At 40.1% G+C, this 8328-nt stretch overlaps 1 long non-coding RNA gene across 1 annotated transcript in view; it reads right to left on the reverse strand.

Moving 5' to 3' along the window:
• The window catches only part of LOC107185053, a 28724-nt gene extending 22654 nt beyond the window's left edge, over positions 1 to 6070 (reverse strand). Inside the window, exon 1 of the long non-coding RNA XR_001515962.1 lies at positions 5989 to 6070. This is a non-coding gene — a long non-coding RNA (uncharacterized LOC107185053). The remainder of the gene's footprint in view (positions 1 to 5988) is intronic.
• Between the last annotated feature and the right edge of the window lie 2258 nt (positions 6071 to 8328).

Raw genomic sequence — 8328 nt, forward strand, 5'->3', positions numbered from 1 at the left:
CCCCATAGTCTTTCCTGGGATGGAGCCTGGGTGTTGGAATATTTCAAAGCTCCCTTGGTGACTCTAATATGCAGTGAGAGTGGAAAACCACCAAGCTATCACCTGAAATGTAATTTTAAGAGGTGTTATGTGTGGAAACATAAAAAAGTATAATTAACTGAACTAAACTCCTAATTAACAGCACTAACCTCTATCCTAGGCACTTCAAATAAATTCCTACATATCCAAGTCTCTTAATGGCCATTTTGGGGGCAAAAAGAAAGCCAAAGCATTTTATTTGTGTGGACTGTGTGATTGTAGCACAGTAGGCCTAGCGCAAAGGGATCTCTTAAGAGCACTTTTCTGAAGAAAGCTGAGATTTGATGATAGGGAAGCCTGGCAGGTGGTCCCAGAGGCAGGGGAGAAGGGAGGGGGGGTGAGTTTGTGGGCTCATGATCCACAAAAGTTCTTCACTAAATCACAGGAAGAAACAAGCCTCCCCTTAGCCTTGCAGGAGTAAGTCTTTAAAGAAATATGTGAGGCCTTCTATACCAAAAAGACACTATTATCTTTATCCAGTACCCTTCCTCTGCTGTCCACAGAGCTCAACTAATCAGTAAGAATTAGGACACTGGTGAAGTGACTGAGGCCTTCTCTTGACTTTGGCTGACTCTACTTTTGGAATCTCTACTTTGGCCAGCAGGGCTCATGGTCCTAAATGAGGTCCTCATCTGCTTCCAGGAAAGAATTGAATCAAACCCATAGGATTTAGCTGAGGAGTTACGGTTATTTTATGTTTCCAGGAAATTCTTTTTAGAATTAATTTGATACATCACCACACTATTAAAATGATTTTGAGAAGTGATAGGATAGATGAAGGTCAAGTAACATTAGTGATTGTATATAACTTACCATTATTATGGCATTTTTTTGTGTAGCTTCTCAAGATAGGAAGTGGGTCCCAAGGTTCAGAAGGCAATGGCCCTTACTCTCTAGGCCATCTCAAAATCTCCTATTGAACTTGAATGTGCATTTTAAGACATACACACCCCAGGTCAAGTAGTAGATAGTCCTCAGACCCCAGAGATGGAAGATGAGCAGAGGGTCCCTGTTTGTGCGTTTGGAGCACAAGGACAATAACTACAGACAGTATCTGTTACCTCTGACAATGGTCTCCTGAAAATGAATAGGATCCCTTTAGGCAGGACTTTATTAATTAACTAGGGGTCCAGTGCACAAATTCATGCACCTTGAGAGGAACTGTAGGCTGCGAGGCTGCGGTGGGCACAGGAGCAGGTCTCGACCCATCCTCCGTGCCCCTGCCCCCTCCCCACGCTCCTGGTACCCTGTCTACTGGCAGCCCTACTCCCACCACCACTCCCACACACTGATGGAGCTGGCCCTGCTTGCACCCATTGATGGCACTGAGCAATTGGGGCTGGCGCTGTCAGCGGGTGCAAGTGAGCACCGGGCGGAATCTGGGAGCAAAGAGTTTTCAGTAACCACCAGAGGCTCACCCCCATAACAGCAACTGGCACCCTGCCTTGGTCTGGGGCTCCTGCTATAGACCAGGAGACTTCAGATAAAGGACCTTATTGTGTAAAAGGTCAGAATAGTGAAGAAAAAAAATAGTGGTAGTGAAGAAAATGTCCATGAAGGAAATAGTTCTGTGTGAGGTAGAGAGACATAAATAGGACACTAAGGAGTTCCATTAACAAAGAAGCCTGCCTTCTTAATGGAAAGGTAATAGAATGCAGTCCATGAGAGCTACCCGGGGGTCACGGACAGGACAGGACAGGACAGGACAGGACAGGAGGGAGGCCATTTCCCTTGGCCCATCCCTGGTATGAGGTAAGTAGATTTGGATAGGCAGAGAAATGGAGTCGAGATAGTAGTAGAGTTATAGATAGAGATGTGAGAGGAGAGGGAGGGAGAGAGAAAGAGAGAGAGAAGATGGTAGGTGAAGCTTTCTAGACAGAGAGAGCTAAATTCACTGAGCTCTTGCTATGGCCACTGTCAGTTACATGATGCAGGCTACCTGCACTTTAAGATAAGGCACAAAAAGGTTATGTAATTTGCCCAAAACCCTACTGAGCTGAAATTCTAATAAACTAGGCAATCTGGCTCCAGAGACTGCATTCTTAACTGCTCTAGTTTAGAACAAAACAAAAAAAAAGATATTCACAAAGTAGAATGCCCTATTTTATATTCATCTTATTGTACCCCAGCCATCAAATTCATAATCATACCTAGGGAACAAATAAATGGAGACAGTTTAAAAGTAGAGATAGCTGGTTGGTGTGGCTCAGTTGTGCATCGCCCTGTGCACCAAAAGGTTTCCCATTCAATTCCCAGTCAGGGCACAAGCCAGGGCTTCTGGCTTTATTCCCAGTAGGGAGTGTGCAGGAGGCAGCTGATGGGTGTTCCACTCTCTCTCTCCTTCTCTGTAAAAAATAAAAATCACTGCAAAAGTCTTTAAAATAATTTTTAAAAATAGAGATAGACTTGTTTGTAAATGTGCAGATTGGAGGAATCTGGCAGCTATTAATTCAACAAAACAAAATAAAATACAACCAAAAGGCTGCTTACCACATCCTAATAATTGATCATGAGAGAACAGACATCAAAACCTGAAGTGACAATGCTTTGTTTACCCATCCATCGACAAGAGAGTTAAAGCTGGCACTGATCTATTTCTGAGCGTTTGTTAATTAGTTTTACAACAAATGGATGCTAACAGCATTTGCTCTTTCGCTCTAAGTAAGTTATTCATGGGGGTTGATTTATGTTATTTTTTTCCCCTTAACATTTCATTATAGAAGTTTTCAAACAGACAGCAAAGTTGAAGGAATTTTCCAGTGAAAGTTTGGTATACTCAGCACCTAGATTCTTCATGCCCTTTACAGCACATTCTTTAGAAACAGCTTTCTTGATTGATCTCAGCTTCGTCTCTGAGTCATCTCGCAGTGCCCAGCATGCTGTTTGCTATTAGTTGAGTCATTTGGGTGAGTACTGATCATTCACTGTGCCGCGGGCAGGAATAAGTGATGAACAACTAATCAAGAGCAGAATCCAAAGAAGCAAAACAAAGAGACCTTTCATGTTGTGCATGTTATTACTGGTAAACTCTCTGTGCAAACTTATGATCAACAGTCACCTGGTGATAAAAGTTTTGAAAATATATCAAAACTATAACATTCGCGTTTTAAGCTAAAATTTCTGAGAGTTCTTTTTGCCCCTTATTGTCACTCTTTCTTTTGCTTTTCACCCAGAGTGGATAATGAAATGAGATGAAACTCACATGGTGCATAAAGGGACATTTACTCTCACATGCACTGGCCAAATAACACTAAGTGCACTTGACCTTCTTTTCCAACAGTACTCAACCCTGCAGCAGCCATTTGAACATGAAGGCCACACTTATAGACATCTTAACCTTTCTCTCTTTAGAAAACAAGTATCATCAACTGAGATCCCTGGAAATACTGCAAGGACGACACACTTAAATAAATCACAGCTGTGAGAACCATTGTCCACCTTTCAATGTGATTATTGGCTGGGTGTAGCTAAGGGTTGTTATGGGTTGAATTTTCCCACTGAAAAGATGTGTTGAAGTCCTAAACCCCAGAACCTCAGAATGTGTCTTATTTGGAAATAGGGTCTTTGCAGATTTAAACAAATTATGATGAGGCCATTAGAGTGAGCCTTATGAATTCAATGTGACTTGTGTGCTATAAAAAGGGGGGAAGTTTGTACATAGCGACGGACACACATAGGGAGAACAGCATGTGAAGATGAAGGTAGAAGCTAGGAGAGAGGAATGGAACAAATTCTCTCTCACAGTCCTCAGATGGAACCAACCCCTTAATCTCATACTTTTCACCTCCAGAACTGTGAGACAATAAAATTCTCTTGTTTAAGCCATCCTATTTGTAGTATTTTTTTATTGCAGCCCTAGCAAATTAATACAGGAGTGTTGGCAGGAGCTCAGAGAACATAGCTTTGATAATACAATAAATAAATAAATAAATAAATAAATAAATAAATAAATAAATAAATAATAAATAAAATGAAAATGTATGCAAGGCTGAAAGCAGTGATGAGGAAACTCCATACTATTTCCCACAGTGGCTGCACCAAAATGCATTCCTACAAACAGTGCATGAGGGTTCCCTTTTCTTCATATGCTCCCCAACACTTGTTGTTTGTTGATTTATTGATGATAGCCATTCTGGCAGGTATGAGGTGATATTTCATTTTTGTTTTAATTTGCATTTCTCTGATGACTAATGACACTCAGCATCTTTTCATATGTCCATTGGCCATTTGTATTTCTATTCAGGTCTTATGTCTAATTTTTTTTAATTGGATTGTTTGGTGTGTTGTTTTTGTTTTGGGGGGGGGGTGGTATAGTCAAATTATTGCAAAACTTCCTTGTGTAGGACTGGCTTTGAGGCATGTACTCGCCAACCCCCTTCTCTCTCTCTCTCTCTCTCTCTCTCTCTCTCTCTCTCACACACACACACACACACACACACACACACACACACACCCCACATAATCTGTAACTCCTCTGGTTTCAATCAAAGGCTACAAGTTATCCTGCAATGGAGGTATATAGGTGTGAGTAGTGGGAGAGAAACAAGTATTCACGTATAAAGACTGGATTATCATTCCATTCTTTGTAGAAAATATTATAAAATCATTATCTTTTGTAGAAGTGGTTGAAGACTATGCAGCCAAAAATTATTGGGAAAAGAAAATTATAGAAGTGTGTCAGGCTAATAAAAACACTGTGTTGTTCTTAGGGATTTTGTAATACATATGGCATTTGCCAGATTTTTAAAATTTATAATTCTTAGTATTTCTTTTCTCATTATAGATATTCACTTTTATACCTAGTTTGCTATTTCTTATTTGTATATTTTTCTTACATAAGACCTATGCCAGTTGCATAAACACTCAAAATTCTTGCAAAGAAACTAAGTATTTTAACTCCTAGTCTGACAATCCTTGCAGCCTCTCAGATCTACCCAGCCCATTGACGTGGTGTCAGAATCAAAAGTTACCATGGAGAATCTGACCAGTGGTAATTTCCACTAAGACTAGGTCTTTTTTTGTCTAATGACTTATCCATGTTGAACATTTTGATGCCAAGAAAAAAAAATTGAGCAATTCCCCTTTCCCCACCCCAAACCTCTACCCCAGTAGTTTTCCTTTACACATACACCTCTTCGTTTCCTGATTCTGGTCTGGGCTTGAAACTAAGGTACCTGAATCCTGGCAGAAAAGCTGTTATTACAATAGTTTTGACTTAACAGGAGCAGGAAATACCAACAACCTTATGTGAGCTATTCCCCAATGAAGATCCACCCTGAATGCATAAATGTGGGGCCCTTGCATAACTCAGGTGAAGCTCAGATGAGATTGGGACATCTGGAAACACCTTTCCTCCTAATCTTTAGAGGCCACTGGGTAGATATGGATTCTGCACCATGAAATGCTGAAATAAGGAACTGGAATAACATTTTTTTAATGCAAGCCCCTGAGAAGTAACAAATAACATTTCTATTGGGAATATTATTTCAAATACTAACTTTAATTGTCAAACAGAGGAAAAATATATAAGATTACCAACAAAAACAGAGAAGATTTAGTCTGTTGAGAAAAGGGATTATTAGATTCACTGCCCAGTCCTTGCAAAATTAAGTATTTTCATTTTAATACTTCAAGGTAAAACAAAATAAGAGTCCCTTTCCCTAGTGCATTATATGGAAGAACTAAAGAAGACAGAGAAGGAGAGAGAGAGAGAGAGAGAGAGAGAGAGAGAGAGAGAGATACAAACTGCCCAATCCTCCCACAAAGACCATAAGCCAATTCAGAAAACCAATAAAGCCCATACATTTCAAAACATTATGCATCTTTCTTTCAATGAAACATGTTACTAACAAACTGATGTTACCAATAACTACACTGTAAAGTTTGAAACTTCATCCTACTCAATATTACCTTAAATCCTTGTCTCAGGTGTTTATGATAACTTTCTCTTCCTTCACCTTGGACACTTTTGCCATTTTCTCTTAGTTTGCAGTATTTACATAATTGTTTTGTAGTCCTGTTTACTATGCTAGTGATAGCATTCAAATGAAACAAACATTTTAGAATTGGGTTGGCCCTGTTGTGACCTGCCTGATGAATCACTCTTGGTCTACCGGCCTGTGGTTTCCCAGCACTGACACAACACTATTTTTCCCCATTAATTGGAGAAGCCTGTTTATGCAGAATCAAATACATGTCTGGGCTGGGCTATTTGAACTGCTTTGGGGAAGAGCACTAACAAAAGGCATCTGGGTAGCTAGTTCTCTCCTTGAAGTCTAGACGGGAGGGAAGCATGTGGCATGAGATTTTCAAAACAATTCCCTCTGCAGGAGGGTTGAGTTTTTTTGCTTGTATGGTTGGTTCTAGGCATAATTCCATGACTTCTATTTGCTTAGCTCCCCAATATTTTGGTGTGGATGTATCTTCTATGAGGATGGTCACAAAACAGAAACAGTGGCACTGGGCAGAAGGATTCTTGGAGGCTAGAAGAGATCCCACTATTATACATCTCCCACAAAGTCCTTCACTCAGAGTAAGAACTCGGGTCTGTGTCTGTCCACAGATGGTTAAATGAATGAACACATTAAGAAAGGAGCAGAAATAGGACATGTAGCTAAACTTTATGGGGAATGAGGCCCTGCCAATCTCAGAGACTTACTTAGACAAGAACCTGCTAATCCTAGTGGCATCTTTGCTTGATGGATGTGTGTCCTGGCACTGATGGAGCCCCACCAAACAACCCAGGTAATGCCCATTCTTCATTGTATTACGGCTAAATTAATATGGATATCCCAGACCATTTATTCTCCTGAAATCTCTATTCTCTATTTTATAGATGATTCTTGCACCTGGCCACTGTTGCTCCACCCACCCACCACCTACATTTTATCCTAAATTAAAAGGATTAGGGAGGAGCCTTAAAACCAGTTTTTTTTCTTAATTAGAAATGCTTATGAAAACAAGACCAGGAAATGAGGGCAGGGAAATGGTAAAGAGAAGAAGTTGAAAAGCAAATATGATGTGGCTGTGGCTTTCAGGTTGTCATAGAGCGACTTCTCTCCAGAAGCCAGGTTAATTGAGAATAGAAGAGACAATGTATATACAAGTCATTAACCTTCTTCACTAAACCTAAAATTTACCTATCAGTCCAGCTCAACTTGACCATAATCCCAATCCTACTATAACTAACACTCGAAAGCTAGTGATTGAGGGCAGGGAAAATGGAATACAAACAATAACAAATGAACCTCTGTATTATAAATGAATAACAAAATCACACTGCAAGTGGTGGGAAAGAAATGAGTTAACTCAAGTAACTTTTGAAGTAGTATTTGGTCTATATATTAAAATGCAATAGACAAAAAGAACTGTACACAAATATATACTCAAGTAAACCGTGTCTCTCATGGGTATGGGTTAACAATTCTGAAACTATTATATGTGTATATTAGGATTGAGCAAGAAGTAAATCTACTATGGATAATGAAAGCAAGATTTCTCAGTATCAAAAAAAAAAAGGAGTTACAAACTAGGAAAGGGAAAGGCTAGGTAAAATGTATCTTATGGTATTGGACCAGAAACAGAGGTATCAGTATGAACGCATGGATTTGAGTGTGTGTGTGTGCACGCACAAGCGCGTGCCCGAGTGTGCACGTGTCCAAAGATGGGCTACTCTTAGAAATGATGACCTAGAACCTGCCCTCCTCTAACCCCCAGTGTGTTTTGAAGTGTGAATCTAGGGTCCTTAGAGAGAGAAGGAAGATATGCAGTATTTTGTCAGTGTTTGTAAGGGAAGTAGATGCCAGACTTACACTGAGATAGCAGGCTCACCACAGTGTTCAAATGGGGCCAGTGAGGACATTACTGACCCAAAGCACAGGATGGAGCAGAGCTGCGTAGTGGGGAAGGGAAGTAAGAAAATGCCAGTTACACCTAAGGACTCTGTTCCCAAGATGTCTCAATACAGGAACCATGTTCTAGGTCAGTGGTTCTCAACTTTCCTAATGCCGCAACACTTTAATACAGTTCCTCATGTTGTGGTGACCCCCAACCATAAAGTTATTTTCATTGCTACTTCATAACTGTAATGTGGCTACTGTTATGAATCGTAGTGTAAATATCTGATATGCAGGATGTGTTTTCATTGTTACACATTGAACATAATTAAAGCATAGTGATTAATCACAAAAACAATATGTAATTATATGTGTTTTCTGATGGTCTTAGGCGACCCTTGTGAAAGGGTCGTTG

This window comes from Myotis davidii, unplaced genomic scaffold (assembly GCF_000327345.1).
Source record: "Myotis davidii unplaced genomic scaffold, ASM32734v1 scaffold266, whole genome shotgun sequence".
Lineage (NCBI taxonomy): Eukaryota > Metazoa > Chordata > Mammalia > Chiroptera > Vespertilionidae > Myotis > Myotis davidii.